Genomic DNA, 19,430 nt, shown 5'->3' with positions numbered 1-19,430 from the left:
TGTGTTGCGCCCTTTACACATGACATATGGTGTTATTATAGAAGGAAAAATATTGTATTAAATAAAAAAGCGAATACCGTAAATGAAGGTGGCACAGAGGGTGGCACTCCTGTCTGAAAAAATCCCTGTCATACCTTCAATTTCTGATCATTCTCACACCACTCCACAGGCACAGCCTCAACCCCACCTTCCGCCCCACCCACAAAGGTAAAAGCAGCCGCGGAATTCACACAAAGGCTCGGCCTGTCTTCTGCACGAGGGCACAAAAGGACCTCGAGCCGAGCCAGAGCCTGACCTCTGGCTCGAGCCAGGCTCGTGCACCTTCAGTGCCTCGTCTATCTCTAATGCCCACTACTAACAACCACGGGCACGAATTGGGCACTTGAAACCCCCAGCAACTAGGGGCATGCCTACCAGTGGTGCATCAGGTGCAGTGGCGCCAGGGCCTAATTGGTGGAGGGCCCCTCGGCACCCAAATTCTAGCAGTCTTTCGAGAGACAACTGGGAGTGAAGGGGCGCGTTGTATCGGTTGCATCAGTTCCCCGACTCTCCCTGTGCACCACTGCTCACAAGAATCCCTTCTTACCATATTTCAATACATCATTTGCACTGCCACTGCTTGTTGCACTAGAGGTAAACGGTTCACTCTAGAAGCCGCTTTAATCAGCTCTTCATTGATCTGTAATAAAAGAGGCGTGCAAACAGAGAGCAAAATGTCATCTTGAACTGAGAGACTGCGGGCGCGTTGAGAGGCAGCTGCGCTCTTTAATCACAAACTGTACCGCGCTCAGCATCAGCACCAGCCACGGGTAATCCAGGCCAAGGCGCCGCATCGATCATGTTACTTGGATGTAGATTAATGTATCCCAGCGCGGCTTCAGGACGTAAGCGGTTACATCTGGTGTAACTAACATGAAGGGAGAGCGAGTCGAACCGTGCCTGGAAAGCCTGGAGGAGCAGGTCCGTAGAAACAGTGGACACTACAAGATGAGGAGTGGCCAAGGATCACGTCAACTGCAGTCAAGAACATCTGCATGGTGGTCCCTGCGCCTGCCTGATGCACAGTGTGATGCTTGGCAGCTCACAACACCTTTTATGGAATGGGTTCAAAACAATTTAGAATTTATTTGACGAAAGCCTTCAACCTGAAGAGAGTCTGCAGTGGACATGAATTGTTATTTTTGGGTCTGGCCTGCCGACAGTGCATGCCTGCTGCTGCGAGGGGTGTTGTTTGCAATGTAGGACTTGGGAGCCCACCCACTGCATACCATTCTTTGGCTTCACGGCCACTTTTCTTTGCTGCCTCCTAATTGGCCAGTGCATGCTGGGAGCCATTTCTTTTTCTTTCTGTGGAGCATGGACCTTCTCGGCATTAGTGTGCGTCCGCTGCTTGCGCTGTGATTGAGGTACTATGTCTTCTTTCTTTCCCACTCCAATTGCCCGTGGTGTTTCTTCTCCCTTCCACCCACCCCTTCTCCATGTTGCTTCTTTCCCTCCCACCCACCCCTTCTCCGTGTTGCTTCTTCTCCCTCCCACCCACCCCTTCTCCGCGTTGCTGACCCCACTTCCCACCCACCCCTTCTCTCCGTGTTGGTTCTTCCCTCCCACCCACCCCTTCTCCGTGTTGCTTCTTCCCTCCCACCCACCCCTTCTCCGTGTTGCTTCTTCCCTCCCACCCACCCCTTCTCCGTGTTGCTTCTTCCCTCCCACCCACCCCTTCTCTCCGTGTTGCTTCTTCTTCCCTCCCACCCACCCCTTCTCCGTGTTGGTTCTTCCCTCCCACCCACCCCTTCTCCGTGTTGCTTCTTCCCTCCCACCCACCCCTTCTCCGTGTTGCTTCTTCCCTCCCACCCACCCCTTCTCCGTGTTGCTTCTTCCCTCCTACCCACCCCTTCTCCGTGTTGCTTCTTCCCTCCCACCCACCCCTTCTCTCCGTGTTGCTTCTTCTTCCCTCCCACCCACCCCTTCTCCGTGTTGCTTCTTCCCTCCCACTGACCCACCCCTTCTCCGTGTTGCTTCTTCCCTCCCACCCACCCCTTCTCCGTGTTGCTTCTTCCCTCCCACCCACCCCTTCTCCGTGTTGCTTCTTCCCTCCCACCCACCCCTTCTCCGTGTTGCTTCTTCCCTCCCACCCACCCCTTCTCTCCGTGTTGCTTCTTCCCTTCCCACCCACCCCTTCTCCGTGTTGCTTCTTCCCTCCCACCCACCCCTTCTGTGTTGCCTCTTACCCTCCCACCCACCCCTTCTCTCCGTGTTGCTTCTTCCTCTCCCACCCACCCCTTCTCCGTGTTGCTTCTTCCCCTCCCACCCACCCCTTCTCCGTGTTGCTGACCCCACTTCTCACCCTTCCAGCTGTGGCAGTCTTCATCATCAGGCCACTGCTCACGCGGTGTGACTTGTGATCTTAGACTGAAGAGTAGAGGTGCTTTGCAAGAGTCTGTCAGGACCCTTGTTTTGGGGTGGGAGAGGGCAGGATGGATGATAGTTGTGCCTGCAAAAGATAATGCTGCCGGAAAGGATGCACACACTCCCATGTGGATGGCAGCTTTCACTGTTCACAAACACATATTGGTGCATTGATAAAGGGGGGTAATTGGAGGAGAGGGAATAGAGAGGGGCAGCAGTTGGTTTGAGAAGATGGGGGCAATATCACAACTACAGAACAGTGTTTATTTGTAATGCATGAATGCCATTGGCAGCTGGTGACTTTCAAGGTGCAAAGTATGAATACCCGTGTTTCTGCGTGTGTGTGCGCATGTGTATGTGTATGCACACACCTGGTATAGGTTTCAGAGTTAATGTGTCTGTTCTAGATATTTGTATAGAACTGTGAAACACAGATTTATATACTGGCAGATTCTCTCGCCTTTCACTCTTGCAAGGTTGATACATTTCCTAGGTTAGGGAGACCCACCAAGATGTTGTGCTCTAGGCCCCACCAAAGCCCGTGACACCACAGTTTAGCTGTCTCACGAGCCTCATGTTTAAATAAAAAAAAATCATAATAAAAGTGCATGCACTTCCAGCTACATAAAGTGGCCCTTGGTCTGCCCCCTCCCCCAATGGACTTCTTAAGTGTCATTTTGCTTCGGCCCACCAGATCAGGCAACAATGGGCAATGGGTCAGCCTTGCACTGCTAGTAACAGCAGTTTGCCTGACCAATCTGTAAAGCTATATGAAAAGGAGTGCGCTTCAGTGCCAGGGCTGCAAGGCCATTCCTTTACTTTGATATTTCTATATGTTTACCATTTTTTGAATAGTATAAGTTTTTTGGAAAAAAAATACTAAATAAAACGAGATTGCACAATTTTCAAGGATTGATCTGTTGGCTTTGCTATTGCTTGTTTTTTGGTTGGCCCTGAGCCCCCTTGCTATAGATTGGTGTTTCTTCTTTTATTGTTATAAGGTAGTCACGGTGGGTGCTTATGGTTCCTTTCTGTCTCACTGAACGTATTTATGATCTGTACAGATCTGCTATATGTAAATTATAGATACCGGAAGCTTGTGGGTGTCGAAATGGATCAAGTGACGCGCCAGAGGTAGTAAAAGTCAAGCCAAGAGTTGACAGACCCGCGGCACTGGGAGATAGACTGGTGTGGGAGCTCAACACCTTCAAATACCTGGGGGTCCAGATATATCATGTTGAAAAGCCCTCTTGGAGAGTAATATACGTCAGGAGATGGATTCCCTCAAGGCTATCGGGTTCTGGGCGACTCTACACCTGCCGGCTATGGCGCATGCAGCCCTCTCTAAAATGGTCATGCTCCCTAAGCTGCTCTACTATTTCTTGGCCCTCCCTATACGGACCTGGATGGCACGCTTATAGGCATGATCCGCGAGTGGCAAACAATGCACAATGTTGTTACCAAAACTGAAACTGAAACTACCTACTGATTAAGGCGGGCCTTTCAGCCAATGACTTCGAACTATACTACCTGGCTACACAGTTGCAGTGGGTTACTAGGTTTCACGTGGTGCTTCTGGCGGCGGGCATCACTGGGGATTGGAGGCCACCTCTTGGGGCTTCCCTCACCAGAATACTTCTATACCCTATGCTGTGTCCACTTCCAGACCCTGATGACCACTTTATGCTTTGCATATGTGAGGGCCTTAGAAAGAACTTTGACCAGACGCCATTACTCCGGGCTCATCTCTCTCCAGGCCTCGATAAGGATGTCACACGTTAGTAGCTGGGCAGGACTGTGGGAGTGGTAGGAGAATGGGCTGACGATTACTGGGAATTTGTAAGTAGGGGGTACTATTACTGAGTATCTATGCTGACGTCAGGAGTAGAGCAATGACTTTATTGTTCCAGCCTTTGATCTCCCAGTCCAAAACAGCTCTGGTGGCACAACAACATGAATGGTGGGAAGACCTGGGCTCTCCGTGGGGGACAGTGAAGATTGGTTGAGGTTTCAATGCACCACTCTGGAAATATCCCGCAACCTGCGGTTTACACTTATACAGTATTATTACCGCAGAGTGTACTTGACTTCCAAGAGGATAAATTATACGAACCCAGAGGCTCAGGCTGAATTTGTTTAGTCTTGCATAGTTGGGGATCCCTCTACTTTACCCCAGTCTAAGCCACTGCACTCTGCACCACTGGACTCTACTCCACTCTACACCACTGCACTTTACGACTTTCAACAACACTGCACTCTGTTACCACTGAACTCTATGCCACTCTACTGTGCACTACGGCATTCTTTGCCAAATCACTGTATGCCATTGTACTCTGCATCACTCCACTCTATGCCACTGCACTCTGCAGCACTGTACGCTACTGCACTCTGCAGCATTCCACTCTGTGCCACTGCACGCTGTCACTGCACGCTTCAGCACTGTACTCTGCACCACTCTATGCCATGATACTCTGCACAACCCTATGTTACTGCACTGTATGTCCCTCTGCTCTACTCTGCACCACTCCACTCAGCACCACTACACTCTTCTGTGCAACGCTCTAATCTATACTACTACATTGTGTCACGCTGCATTGTATGCCCATACATTCTTTGGCTCTGCACTCTAAGCCACTATACTCTGCAACACTCTACACCAATGCACTCTGCTCTATGCCACTCCACTCTCCGTGACTCCACTCTATGCCACTCCACTCTATGCCACTCCACAACACATGAGGATGAGTATGTTAGCCTCAGATGAAGTCTCGCACAGGAGTATGGTTGTAGCATCAGGTGGAGTCTCATGAACACCTGAGGGTGAGTGCGGCAGCCTCAGATTGAGTTACAGTAACTTCATGAGGTTGGAGTGGTGCATCCTCAGATGGAGTATCATGTACACATGAGGGGGAGTGTGGTAGACTCAGATAAGAGTCTTGCACAGGATGAGGATTGTAGCATAAGGTGGAAGTCTCATGTACATGTGAGGGCGAGAGTGGTAGCCTCAGACAGAGTCTTGCACGGGATGAGGGAGGTAGTGTCAGGTTCACTCTTATGTACAACTGAGGGTAAGTCTGGTAGCCTCACTTGGAGTCTCATGTAAACATTAGGGTGAGTGTGGTTTCCTCACTTTCAGTCTCATGTACACATTAGGGTGAGTGTGGCAGCCTCAAGTGGAGTCTCATGTACACATTAGGGTGAGTGTGGTAGCTTCAAGTGGAGTCTCGTGTACACATTAGGGTTAGTGTGGTAGCCTCAAGTGGAGTCTCATGTACACATTAGGGTGAGTGTGGTAGCTTCAAGTGGAGTCTCATGTACACATTAGGGTGAGTGTGGTAGCCTCAAGTGGAGTCTCATGTACACATTAGGGTGAGTGTGGTAGCTTCAAGTGGAGTCTCATGTACACATTAGGGTGAGTGTGGTAGCCTCAAGTGGAGTCTCGTGTACACATTAGGGTGAGTGTGGCAGCCTCAAGTGGAGTCTCGTGTACACATTAGGGTTAGTGTGGTAGCCTCAAGTGGAGTCTCATGTACACATTAGGGTGAGTGTGGTAGCTTCAAGTGGAGTCTCATGTACACATTAGGGTGAGTGTGGTAGCCTCAAGTGGAGTCTCATGTACACATTAGGGTGAGTGTGGTAGCTTCAAGTGGAGTCTCATGTACACATTAGGGTGAGTGTGGCAGCCTCAAGTGGAGTCTCATGTACACATTAGGGTGAGTGTGGTAGCCTCAAGTGGAGTCTCATGTACACATTAGGGTGAGTGTGGTAGCCTCAAGTGGAGTCTCATGTACACATTAGGGTGAGTGTGGTAGCTTCAAGTGGAGTCTCATGTACACATTAGGGTGAGTGTGGCAGCCTCAAGTGGAGTCTCATGTACACATTAGGGTGAGTGTGGCAGCCTCAAGTGGAGCCTCATGTACACATTAGGGTGAGTGTGGTAGCCTCAAGTGGAGTCTCATGTACAGATTAGGGTGAGTCTGGTAGCCTCAAGTGGAGTCTCTGGGTGAGTGTGGTTTCCTCACTTTGAGTCTCATGTACACATTAGGGTGAGTGTGGTAGCCTCAAGTGGAGTCTCATGTACACATTAGGGTGAGTGTGGTAGCCTCAAGTGGAGTCTCATGTACACATTAGGGTGAGTGTGGTAGCTTCAAGTGGAGTCTCATGTACACATTAGGGTGAGTGTGGCAGCCTCAAGTGGAGTCTCATGTACACATTAGGGTGAGTGTGGCAGCCTCGAGTGGAGTCTCATGTACACATTAGGGTGAGTGTGGTAGCCTCAAGTGGAGTCTCATGTACAGATTAGGGTGAGTCTGGTAGCCTCAAGTGGAGTCTCTGGGTGAGTGTGGTTTCCTCACTTTGAGTCTCATGTACACATTAGGGTGAGTGTGGTAGCCTCAAGTGGAGTCTCATGTACACATTAGGGTGAGTGTGGTAGCCTCAAGTGGAGTCTCATGTACACATTAGGGTGAGTGTGGTAGCCTCAAGTGGAGTCTCATGTACACATTAGGGTGAGTGTGGTAGCCTCAAGTGGAGTCTCATGTACACATTAGGGTGAGTGTGGTCGCCTCAAGTGGAGTCTCATGTACACATTAGGGTGAGTGTGGTAGCTTCAAGTGGAGTCTCATGTACAGATTAGGGTGAGTGTGGTAGCCTCAAGTGCAGTCTCATGTACACATTAGGGTGAGTTTGGTAGCTTCAAGTGGAGTCTCTGGGTGAGTGTGGTTTCCTCACTTTGAGTCTCATGTACACATTAGGGTGAGTGTGGTAGCCTCAAGTGGAGTCTCATGTACACATTAGGGTGAGTGTGGTAGCCTCAAGTGGAGTCTCATGTACACATTAGGGTGAGTGTGGTAGCCTCAAGTGGAGTCTCATGTACACATTAGGGTGAGTGTGGTAGCTTCAAGTGGAGTCTCATGTACAGATTAGGGTGAGTGTGGTAGCCTCAAGTGCAGTCTCATGTACACATTAGGGTGAGTGTGGTAGCTTCAAGTGGAGTCTCTGGGTGAGTGTGGTTTCCTCACTTTGAGTCTCATGTACACATTAGGGGGAGTGTGGTAGCCTCAAGTGGAGTCTCATGTACACATTAGGGTGAGTGTGGTAGCCTCAAGTGGAGTCTCATGTACACATTAGGGTGAGTGTGGTAGCCTCAAGTAGAGTCTCATGTACACATTAGGGTGAGTGTGGTAGCCTCAAGTGGAGTCTCATGTACACATTAGGGTGAGTGTGGTAGCTTCAAGTGGAGTCTCATGTACAGATTAGGGTGAGTGTGGTAGCCTCAAGTGCAGTCTCATGTACACATTAGGGTGAGTGTGGTAGCTTCAAGTGGAGTCTCTGGGTGAGTGTGATTTCCTCACTTTGAGTCTCATGTACACATTAGGGTGAGTGTGGTAGCCTCAAGTGGAGTCTCATGTACACATTAGGGTGAGTGTGGTAGCCTCAAGTGGAGTCTCATGTACACATTAGGGTGAGTGTGGCAGCCTCAAGTGGAGTCTCATGTACACATTAGGGTGAGTGTGGTAGCCTCAAGTGGAGTCTCATGTACACATTAGGGTGAGTGTGGTAGCCTCAAGTGGAGTCTCATGTACACATTAGGGTGAGTGTGGTAGCTTCAAGTGGAGTCTCATGTACAGATTAGGGTGAGTGTGGTAGCCTCAAGTGCAGTCTCATGTACACATTAGGGTGAGTGTGGTAGCCTCAAGTGGAGTCTCATGTACAGATTAGGGTGAGTGTGGTAGCCTCAAGTGGAGTCTCATGTACACATTAGGGTGAGTGTGGTAGCCTCACTTTGAGTCTCATGTACACATTAGGGTGAGTGTGGTAGCTTCAAGCGGAGTCTCATGTACAGATTAGGGTGAGTGTGGTAGCCTCAAGTGCAGTCTCATGTACACATTAGGGTGAGTGTGGCAGCCTCAAGTGGAGTCTCATGTACACATTAGGGTGAGTGTGGTAGCCTCAAGCGGAGTCTCATGTACACATTAGGGTAAGTGTGGTAGCCTCAAGTGGAGTCTCATGTACACATTAGGGAGAGTGTGGTAGCCTCAAGTGGAGTCTCATGTACACATTAGGGTGAGTGTGGTAGCTTCAAGTGGAGTCTCATGTACATATTAGGGTGAGTGTGGTAGCCTCAAGTGCAGTCTCATGTACACATTAGGGTGAGTGTGGTAGCTTCAAGTGGAGTCTCTGGGTGAGTGTGGTTTCCTCACTTTGAGTCTCATGTACACATTAGGGTGAGTGTGGTAGCCTCAAGTGGAGTCTCATGTACACATTAGGGTGAGTGTGGTAGCCTCAAGTGGAGTCTCATGTACACATTAGGGTGAGTGTGGCAGCCTCAAGTGGAGTCTCATGTACACATTAGGGTGAGTGTGGTAGCCTCAAGTGGAGTCTCATGTACACATTAGGGTGAGTGTGGTAGTCTCAAGTGGAGTCTCATGTACACATTAGGGTGAGTGTGGTAGCCTCAAGTGGAGTCTCATGTACACATTAGGGTGAGTGTGGTAGCCTCAAGTGGAGTCTCATGTACACATTAGGGTGAGTGTGGTAGCTTCAAGTGGAGTCTCATGTACAGATTAGGGTGAGTGTGGTAGCCTCAAGTGCAGTCTCATGTACACATTAGGGTGAGTGTGGTAGCCTCAAGTGGAGTCTCATGTACAGATTAGGGTGAGTGTGGTAGCCTCAAGTGGAGTCTCATGTACACATTAGGGTGAGTGTGGTAGCCTCACTTTGAGTCTCATGTACACATTAGGGTGAGTGTGGTAGCTTCAAGTGGAGTCTCATGTACAGATTAGGGTGAGTGTGGTAGCCTCAAGTGCAGTCTCATGTACACATTAGGGTGAGTGTGGTAGCCTCAAGTGGAGTCTCATGTACACATTAGGGTGAGTGTGGTAGCCTCAAGTGGAGTCTCATGTACACATTAGGGTGAGTGTGGTAGCCTCAAGTGGAGTCTCATGTACACATTAGAGTGAGTGTGGTAGCCTCAAGTGGAGTCTCATGTACACATTAGGGTGAGTGTGGTAGCTTCAAGTGGAGTCTCATGTACAGATTAGGGTGAGTGTGGTAGCCTCAAGTGCAGTCTCATGTACACATTAGGGTGAGTGTGGTAGCTTCAAGTGGAGTCTCTGGGTGAGTGTGGTTTCCTCACTTTGAGTCTCATGTACACATTAGGGTGAGTGTGGTAGCCTCAAGTGGAGTCTCATGTACACATTAGGGTGAGTGTGGTAGCCTCAAGTGGAGTCTCATGTACACATTAGGGTGAGTGTGGTAGCCTCAATTGGAGTCTCATGTACACATTAGGGTGAGTGTGGTAGCCTCAAGTGGAGTCTCATGTACACATTAGGGTGAGTGTGGCAGCCTCAAGTGGAGTCTCATGTACACATTAGGGTGAGTGTGGTAGCCTCAAGTGGAGTCTCATGTACACATTAGGGTGAGTGTGGTAGCCTCAAGTGGAGTCTCATGTACACATTAGGGTGAGTGTGGTTTCCTCACTTTGAGTCTCATGTACACATTAGGGTGAGTGTGGTAGCCTCAAGTGGAGTCTCATGTACACATTAGGGTGAGTGTGGTAGCCTCAAGTGGAGTCTCATGTACACATTAGGGTGAGTGTGGTAGCTTCAAGTGGAGTCTCATGTACACATTAGGGTGAGTGTGGTAGCTTCAAGTGGAGTCTCATGTACACATTAGGGTGAGTGTGGTTTCCTCACCTTGAGTCTCATGTACACATCAGGGTGAGTGTGGTAGCCTCAAGTGGAGTCTCATGTACACATTAGGGTGAGTGTGGTAGCCTCAAGTGGAGTCTCATGTACACATTAGGGTGAGTGTGGTAGCCTCAAGTGGAGTCTCATGTACACATTAGGTTGAGTGTGGTAGCCTCAAGTGGAGTCTCATGTACAGATTAGGGTGAGTGTGGTAGCTTCAAGTGGAGTCTCATGTACACCTGGTGCAAATCAAGAGGACTCAAAACAATAAATGGCAGTGGTGCAGAGCGGGATGATTGCAATTATCACCAATGACGCAGCTCAAGAAGAGCACTGAGGCCCAGTATCACCAACAATGCAGATCGAGAGAGACCTCACATTGTCATGTGTTCAGTACATGACCCATTGTAATTTTCCCTACATTAGCTGAACTGTACATGATGCAGGTCACATTTGCTGTGCACGTGTTACTATATAAACACGCTTGTCTTTGTACCACATTGTATTCTCACACAGAACTTGCAGTTGTGTTCATGTTCTGCTGTTTCCTGGGATTTAGTCTGAACATAGCAGACAAGGTCAATCAACAATGCCCCTTGCTATTTTGTTCTGGTCATGCACTAGCACCTAGACACAACACATGAGTGCAGCTGTTGTTTGTGAGCATGTACGCCTCGTCATGTAGGCATGCACAGTAATGTAACACACATAGAGATGAGGTTCTGTAATTCTCGAGTCTGACTCCATTTTGTTCTGTGCCACCATTTTGTGTTGTCCTCACGTAGGCCTGTGAAGGTAGCCTGGCAAATAAAGTGGCCTGGCTTTCTTTGTTCATGTATACAGTAACTAAGGTTTCTTTTTTGACTCTAAAATGAACTGTAGGAATCTGACCTCTTCACCTGAAACTGACCTCGCAAAGCCAATTTCCCTGATCGATCTTTGTCTGAGATTGCCAATCAATGTTCAGGACATCGTTAACTTTTAGTTTCCTTGCACATGCCTTATCTTGTTCATCATCTGCTACTGTTTCTTTTTATGTTTCTTCATTACATGGGTTATGCTTTCAATTATAGGTTTGTCCAGCTTTAGGAGGTTGAATTTGGGACATTCTTAATGATTAACTTTTGGGTTGGGATACTGTACATGTAATCATGCCATGCCCTGCAGTGCCATCTAAATCACATTAACCTTTGTGAACTATGTAATTATAATGTTTTGCCGCTATCCTGCTAAAACCCCAAAGGCTACTCACCTGCTGACCCTCCAGATTTTCCATTTGTTTAGGAATGTAATTGGTACAACTCCCTTACATGCCTGGGGCAGGATAAAGAGTATATAAGACTTGAAGTAAGACCATTCTAGCAGACTGCCTCATTCAGTTGCTAAGGCTTTTGTGTGACGTAGTCTCACTCATTTGAGGTTAATAAAAATGTACTTTTATATTCCAGCTTCTGTGTCAAGTTCTTCCTTGTGAGTTTAAAAGGACTAAGTATCAGTGGAACCCCTGAGAAGTGGATTTTTGATTTCTACAAATGGCGCAGCCAACTCAGGCCTCATCAGAGAAGTGGCTATCTGAGGGAGTGATCTTGTCAGAAGACATAAATCTACTGAGGAGGACAGGACAGGACTCTACTAAGGAGGTACTCTGTGCACGGAGGTTCTGGTGATTCTTTGTCTCTGCAGCCCAGTATATTTCTGATCTTCCTGATTTTGATCCTCCACATGATGTCACTCCTGACTGAGAACGTTTTTGGCGTGAGTATTTAAAAAAAAAGACCGTTAGGTAATTTAGAACTTGGCAGTTAGAATTTGGACAATCATTTGTTTGGTATAGCTAAGGAATTTTGGAATTTGTGTTGGCCAACTTTGGATTTGTATAGGTTTGTATATGCGAATTGCAATTTGTGTAGGCAGGTAATGAGGAGATTTTTCTCTATCTGATTTTGTTGAACGGTGCACGTACGAAGAGTATTTTAAGCACTACTTTGGGTATAATATTACATATTCTGCAATATTTTTGGCATGCCTGTTGCAAGCACACCTCGAAGAATGTGTTGCTTTTTTTGGAGGTACCATAGTGAGATGTGAATTAAATAAACCGGCTCCCTTGAGGGAATATCTAAATAGGTTTAGGTATGAAACATATTTCTTCCTTGGTGATTCTGTATCCCCAGGGAATTCAAATATGTCAAAACAACCATACAAGGATCCTTTTTCTGCGCAATTTTATGAATGGAGATATGCAGAGCGATTTTTTTGTTGGTGTTCTGCCAGACAAAGCTAATGAATTGAGTGTATTTTGGCTTCTTGGAAATAAAACAGTCTGATGGGCTGTTTTGCAGTCTTTTGGAATACTGTTGAGAAGCGCTTCTTGTAAATATGACTTACAACTATTTACAAATGGTTTGGTTTAAGTACAGTCTGTGGGCTGTCTTTTGTTTCAGTCCTATGTGTTGATCTGTGGGTTAAATGTGTGTTTAAATGTCTGTGGTTTTTCACATTAGTGTAACTTCTGTAAGTAAAAAGCGATGGCGCTATTTATGAAACAAATGGCTAAAGCGCTGTATTGTGTGTCCTGAGTGTTTGAATCCTTTCTGTTTGTCTGAAATGAGCTCAATGTGTGTTTGTGTTTTTTTTTTATGTTTTCAGTCTGTTAAGTAAAATGTCAGATTAATTAATATTAAGTAGAAATTAAATAAAAATCCAGCAATTTACCATGTGATATGCTAAAATAGCTATATGTTGCTATTTAATTTATAGACTAAGTAAAAACGCATATGTACAAATTGTTAAATTCTTAAAAAAAGATAAAATTAAAATTCACATTCACTAGGAATATAAAAGGCCTCAAAAACAAATTGTGTGTTTTGTAGAAAAACAAACTTATAGCATTTTTTTACTTACATACATTGTATTACATGTAAACAGGCAAACACTTCATCTAAAGTGAATTTTTGCTAATTTCAAATGCATATTATTGCACACGCATTTTAAAACTTGAAATGTCTGTTTTAAGTAAGACTGCCACCGTGCTCAGGTTTCAACACTGTGAAGGGCTCTTACTGCTGTTAAGGAAGCAGATGTTGTTTTTTGAAGGCCACGAATAACATAGGAATGTTTATTTAGCTGGGACTTCGCCGTTAGTTAATCACGGTTGGAACTTTGCATTTCAGAATAGTGCTTTAAAATGTTACAAAATAAGGTTCATTATTTTGTATCACAGCTTTCGTCAGGTCATGCAGAAGTCAGCACAAACCCATGCTAAGGTTATGTCCTTTAAATGCTTGTTCTGCCATGGTGAGAGCCTACTGTAAGGGCAATGCATAACATGGCTGCTATTCACAAGATGGAACCCAAGTGTTCAATACAAAACCTTCAAATGCACAGTGAATCCATTGGTGTAACATGATGAAAATACTCATGCATACCGCATTTGTTATTTGCGGTTCGCTGATACCAAATTCATAACAGAATTATGATATTTAAAACACAGGTTCAGAATTTTCAGAACCACAGACATTTCAATTGCGGTTTTCCTCTCTTTAATTATTTTTTGTAAGCATATTCTTGGTTCTGTTGCTAAATAATAATTGTACTTTAAAAAAAAAAGTGGTGCGAAAATCTGTCATGTTTTAAGTTAGGCTTCTGTGCTTAGGCTCATAAATGAATGCGTCTCAAAATGATATGCAAGGGATTCAGCTTGCTTTTATATGTGGAATTATCAAAAATGATTGGGTTTATTAAAAATAATCATTAGTTATGAAAAATAATTATTAAAAATAAGTGCTTCTAAATTCGTTTTTCAATATTTACAAAGCTTAATACTCATACTATGACCTCCTAGCATTAAAATTTAATTTAAGTTGTGTTTTACTGCATAATGAGAACATTTGTATGTGGAATTTCACTTGGTGCAGGGGTAAAAACTAATTTTTCTAAGGAATTACATGAGATATGTCCAATGTCCAATCTCTGCAATCTGTAAAGAACATTCTGAGGATGATTAATATGTAGCACAATTATAGGATATTTATTTTTAAGTGCCCCAGGTGGCACAGTCGAAATTGGGTGAGGGCACTATTTGGGCAGCATTTTTTTTCGTTTAGAGTAGCTTTTAAAGTGCCTTAGGCTTCAGTAAATGCATACATTTAGGTATAATACAAATTTGCAGGTTGTTCTCATTTGGGGTTGCTTTTAGTGGCTCAGTGAGCCAATGTGCACGGTGCAGATGTTTGAGTTTATTAACAGGGTTGAAGGTTTTAACTCTAGCTGGGCCTACTGAGACGCTTATCCATTTATGGTTGATGAAATGAGTACCATTGCATAGGGTGGTAACAAGCATTTGTTCTAAAGCTGGTATGTTGTGTTGTTGTGCCCTGTGAATTATTCACAGTAGATGTTTTTGAGTCTGGGAATAGAAGTGGATTGTAGCCCCTAAAGGGAATAATAAATATGGGATGTGGTTTTGGAAGGCTTTTTGTCTTTGACAGCTTCAGAGTGAAGAGAGAGAGGGCCGTGGAGAGGCAGATTTTGACCTTGAAGTCAGTAAGGTGGGGTTTAGCAGTATGTTGAAGCAAGATGAGTTTTTGTATGACTTCTTTGAAGAAAAAATGTTTGTGTGTTTTTCACGTTTTTGCATTTTGTCCTTCTATGAATTGTTCCTGCTGGTCCTGTGTGTCAGATGCGACACAGTAAGTTGTATTTGACAGCTGATCACCACTAACTGGTGGCCAGTTGTCAAAAGGAGGGTGAGGAAAGTAAAAGAAAGAGTAATTTCGATTTTAAGCCTGACAAATTAAGCAGGCCAGAATATTGGGTTTTGGGCTGCAGGTTTACAGTGCATAAAATGCATGCAATGGTGTTGTGTGACGCCGTTAATTTACATGTGCTATTTTAATTTGTCTATGCTTTTTGTGCTTGGTATACAGCACGTATATCTGATGGCTTGACATGTGTGTTTTTTTTTAATTTTATGTATGTTTTTGTTTTATGTTGTTGCTTCTGATACTATTACAAGTTTTCCTATGTTGTGAGGGGATGTCATGATGATGTACATCTTTGAGCAACAGTTGGTTGAACTTGCTCTGATACTAAATTTCACAGATATAATATTTATATACTGTGAACAAGACAGACAACACTTCACCAGTGCATCATGTCTATTTGGCTATAATGGTATTAAAGAAAAATAAAAGAAATATACAGGATCAAAGTGTGTCACCTGCAGTTAGTCACGTTACTGCCCCTTCCCTCAAGGAACAGGCAGCCCTAGATTTATGTTTCCTTGATTGGACCTAAGGATGAAATTATAGATCTGTGACTCTTGTGCAAGGTGACTTAATTTCCATATTGCATTAGTTAATCATGTTCTGCTTCCTAAGTACCAGGTTTCATTTTCCTTGAAGAAGGAACCGGAACATTAGCTGAGATTACCGTATATGGTGTATCGGCCAGCGGTAGAGGTAACATTTGTGAACTATTTTGATTTTTGTGTATCACCCATACTCTTGGTATTATGTCACAAACTTGACTATCACCCGAGTAATTTCTTGTTCCTCCTATAGATTTTTATTTTGCCGCTTCTCCCCTTGACTGATTTTGCATTGTGCCTAGTTATTGGGGATTTTAGTTGTGTCCTAGTTCCATTTCCCTTTTCTGTATTCCTTTCACCAGTCAGCCTATTTATTATAATTGGTGTATTGTTCAGGTTCACACTTCCAGACTGCAGTGATGTACCAGGGACCCCCATATTATGTATAAATCCCTTTTGTATGACCAGATGGGTTTTTCAAGAATTTTACTTCATGCCCACTTGGATGTTTTTTTTATAGTCTGACTGTCAGGGTAGTGATAGACTGGTTAACTGACTTAATATTATAGTAAGACAAGTTTTCCACCTGAATAGGAGATACCTTACGTTTATTTTTTGAATATGACAAACTCAATGCCTATTCTAATTTGGTTTTCAGTTCCTTTTTTTCTGTTGCTTTATTTTTTGATGGACCAGATGTGTTTTAATAATGGAAATACCAGGACTCTCTAGTTCTTGTCTTTTTGTTTCCACATCTTGATCATTAGCCTTTGTATTGCATAGTGCGCCTGATGCATAATTTTTAAAAGGGAGGTATCTATATGTCCCTGATAATCTGTATTATGTGATTTCTCTTTTGAGGTGTTCTAGATAAGGAATTTAGGAACACTTAGACTTAATCATTGAGGAAAAATGCTTACCCCATTAGACGATGTCACCATGTATGAGGACATCCATTCATATAGAATTCCCATGTAGTTATCTACCCTTAGATGGTAGAGGATATGCTCTCATATGGAAACCCAATTGAAGAGGCTAGAGGCACTCTTTTGCCTACTGCCTTTGTCTTTGTATTCTATGAGAATGACAGTGTATTTTAGATCACAATAGTCCCATGGCGTATGGCCACTCCTTTGAAGATTGCAGGCCACCAGCTTGCAGTCCCCTTGTTAAATACAATGAACTGTTTTTGTACTGAATTGAAGGAAACTAACAACTGTGTCACATTCCCTACGTCACTAGGTTCTGCGGGGTCGAGTCATGACCTGCAGAACACTGATTTAAGCCTAATTCCCATCAGTGACAGCTACATATGAATGGCAGACGTCTTGGCCCTACAGTCCCAGCACCCAGAAAGTAGCAAGGCTGGACAGCGATCGCCAGCGCGCCATCAATGGTATCTCTAAAGTATTGTGCTTGCTTCATCAGAAGGCGTTGAACATCAGAAAAGAAGGTAGGAGCTGGTTCAGTGCAAAAGAGCGAAAGAGAAGGATCCCTGTTATTGATGGCAGGGTTAGTCTGATGCTTGAGTTTTCTACGTGTCATGTGCTGGTAACCTCTGACAGTGTGCACTCCCTTGAGCCCCTTGGCCTGAGTTTTGGCCACACACCCCCTTTTCTTTTGCTCCAACGGAAGGGCAGTGCACCGGAGGATCCAAGATTGACAAAAGGCACTACATTATGGTGCCCATGAAAGAGCAGCCTGAGTGTCCTCTGACACTGAATAATGAGTGTTGGAGCCTGAGAATATAGACCCGGGTCTGCATGAGATGATCTGTGCCCATGACCAATGAAGAGCACATTATTTGTAGTGTCTGCCGCAGAGGAGAGACACTGGTGCACTGCCTTGAGACATTGAGATTTTCGAGTGAGCTGTGAGTGTTTGCCAGGAGGGCACTCCAACTAAGCAGTACTATTTTCATGAAGAGGCCTGAATCGAGAGGCCCAATGTGGAAGAAGACAACGGAAGAAGATTTGATGGACGATAGAAGCCTGCCAGAGAGGCTTTGAACGGACTTTGGGCACAGTTGCACAAGCGATTCCAGTGCAATTGTATAAAGTTAATGTTAATTAAGTTCTCATTTTACTGAATTACCATGGAAGATGAAGTGGCTCCGCCTCTAGCATCCAAAAATGGTCCACCAGAAGTGAGTCTTTGTGCTACTATCTGTGTTCGGAGACCTGTCCCGAGAGAAGTAGAGAATAATAAGATGATTTTACAGCAAGACCTTGACGACCTAATGAATATCGATATTGACCTAGATTCAGATTAACATGAGTCTTAGGTTATTGCCTACGTAATGGCAAAAGGAGGGTCTGAGGTTCTGTAATTCTCGAGTCTGACTCCATTTTGTTCTGTGCCACCATTTTGTGTTGCCCTCACGTAGGCCTGTGAAGGTAGCCTGGCAAATAAAGTGGCCTGGCTTTCTTTGTTCATGTATACATTAACTAAGGTTTCTTTTTGACTCTGAAATGAACTGTAAGAAACTGACCTCTTCACCTGAAACTGACCTCGCAAAGCCAATTTCCCTGATCGATCTTTGTCTGAGATTGCCAATCAATGTTCAGGACATCGTTAACTTTTAGTTTCCTTGCACATGCCTTATCTTGTTCATCATCTGCTACTGTTTCTTTTTATGTTTCTTCATTACATGGGTTATGCTTTCAATTATAGGTTTGTCCAGCTTTAGGAGGTTGAATTTGGGACATTCTTAATGATTAACTTGTGGATTGGGATACTGTATATGTAATCATGCCATGCCCTGCAGTACCATCTAAATCAGATTAACCTTTGTGAACTATGTAATTATATTTTGCCGATATCCTGCTAAAACCCCAAAGGCTACTCACCTGCTGACCCTCCAGATTTTCCATTTGTTTAGGAATGTAATTGGTACAACTCCCTTACATGCCTGGGGCAGGATAAAGAGTATATAAGACTTGAAGTAAGACCATTCTAGCAGACTGCCTCATTCAGTTGCTAAGGCTTCTGTGTGACGTAGACTCACTCATTTGAGGTTAATAAAAATGTACTTTTATATTCCAGCTTCTGTGTCAAGTTCTTCCTTGTGAGTTTAAAAGGACTAAGTATCAGTGGAACCCCTGAGAAGTGGATTTTTGATTTCTACAGAGAGAGAGAGAGACTTTCAGAGAAGGGATCACTGCTGTACCTGAAATCAAAAACATCCACCTGTGTTTGTTAAGGTACGGAGTCCACTACGAATCCCAGAAGTCTTTATTATATATTCATTCTTCTTTCGTAGAAGTGGAGGAGGTTAGGCTGATCTGTCTTACAACATGACAGGGCTTTTCATAATGTATAGTTTACTGACTATGCTGACTGTATTTTTGTTAGACATTTATTTTCTAATTATAGCACGCATACGGTATTCTAGAACACGATAGCTTAAATAAACATTTCAAACTTCCTTTATGTTATTATTATTATTATTAAAAATTTTTATAGAGCGCGTAGTCACCCGGAGGTATCCCAGCGCTAAGAACCCTACCTCTACATGTACCTCTACATGTACTCTATGTACCTGTTATATCTTATTGTGGATGAGTACGAGTGTGAGAGCAAAAGGGGATGTCCTGTTACCGAGTTCCCTGTGAGGGTCAGTAGTGTTGTGTTCTGGGTTGTCAATTCTCGTGTTTCTCTAGATATGGTGAGACACTATAGCTAGTGGTACTCGGACTCATGGTACTAAGGTGGTGTGGTGATTCAGTCCCTTTCTACTGATGTTCAATGGTCCTAAACGTACTTCAGTTCTAGAGCAGAATCCCTTCAACAACACAGATTATCACCAATAGTGCAAATGGTGCAAATTGAGGGTACGCACAATGATTAATGCCAGTGGAGTAGAAGGGGAGGAACCCAATTATCGCCAATGGTGCAGATCAAGAGGATTCAGATTGAGTATCACCAGTGCTGCAGATTGAGAGAAATCCCATTGATTAATACCAGTGGTGCACAGAGGGGGGGACTCACATTAATTACTGCCTCCGATGCAGATCAAGAAG

Source organism: Lissotriton vulgaris, chromosome 11, assembly GCF_964263255.1.
Source record: "Lissotriton vulgaris chromosome 11, aLisVul1.2, whole genome shotgun sequence".
Taxonomy (NCBI): domain Eukaryota; kingdom Metazoa; phylum Chordata; class Amphibia; order Caudata; family Salamandridae; genus Lissotriton; species Lissotriton vulgaris.
This window is presented reverse-complemented; position numbering follows the sequence as displayed.